We start from the raw sequence: 1,242 nt of genomic DNA on the forward strand, positions 1-1,242 counted from the left end.
AAAAATCTTTTAATAAACATACCACATATCTTTGAGAAGGGTTCATTAGTTACATATTGCCACAGTAAATCAACATTTTTGTGTGTGGGTGTATTTAAACGTTTTGGTGTATGCTCTTAAACTTGTCTTACACTAGTTCATAGTAAAATCTGTACTTGGCGAAGCAGCTATGCAAAGGCAGTCTTTTCTCCATTAATACCTTGCTTAAGCATTACATTGATGTGGCACAACTGGACTGAAATGTGAAGTATTTGCTCAAAAGTCAAATTTAAATGAGACATGAAAGTTTATATTGTCAAGGATCCCATGGCACTATTCATTATTATTATGTATTAATATGTCTGAAGCATTAATCCAAGGTGATTTACAAGGTGTTGTTGAAAGAGTGACGTGGCTGAATTCTAAGTCAGGCTTCCCTCAATCAGGTCTAACAAATTTGTTATGACTCCACCTTTACTGCTGTGTAGTAATCTGCTGGTACAAAATGGCTGCACCCCAGAGGGTGGTGGGTGAAGTGAGTCTGTAGAGCACTTTGGGATCTTTCCAGCTGCTACATGTAAGGTATTATTATTTATTAATAAATTAACTCTAGTCTCTGAAACTAAAACAAAGGCCAAAGGAACATTTCAACTGCTAACCCTTTGTGTTCTATACAGTTAAAAAGGAGAGTTAGAAATTTTGTACAACAGCATTTACATACCATATATGGCTTCCACCTTTAAGCGATCCAGAGGTGTCTTTTTCTCCGAAGTTGGATCTCTCTTGCTGCCACCACCACGAAGATTGCTCTTTAATAATGTTGGAAAGTCAAAGACAGCAACCGTCAGGGTTCTTGCATATGACGTATTCGTGCTGCACCTCTCTGCAAGGATCCAGGACAGTTTGTCAATGTAAACTCCAGTGCCTGGGAATATTTCCACCTAAAAGACAATGGTAAATAAAAAACAAGTTTATCCCCAAACTATTCTTATATTATGTTAAGTGGAATACATTATCAGTAAGGCTGTGATTTTGTTACAGAAATGTGTTATTAAAGACCACAGTATGTCTCAATTCTAAGTTTATTAATTTACAGACATAATAAAGTCAGTGAATCTGTGACACCCATAATTCAATTACATTCTTATTATCAACTTTAACTATGAATATAACTGATAATGTAGCATCATTAGATTGTTTACAACCAATATTTGTTTTCAATATATATATTTTTACCTTGTCTTTGTAATATTGTAGACCAAG

The sequence above is a fragment of the Amia ocellicauda genome, unplaced genomic scaffold, assembly GCF_036373705.1.
Source record: "Amia ocellicauda isolate fAmiCal2 unplaced genomic scaffold, fAmiCal2.hap1 HAP1_SCAFFOLD_34, whole genome shotgun sequence".
NCBI lineage: Eukaryota > Metazoa > Chordata > Actinopteri > Amiiformes > Amiidae > Amia > Amia ocellicauda.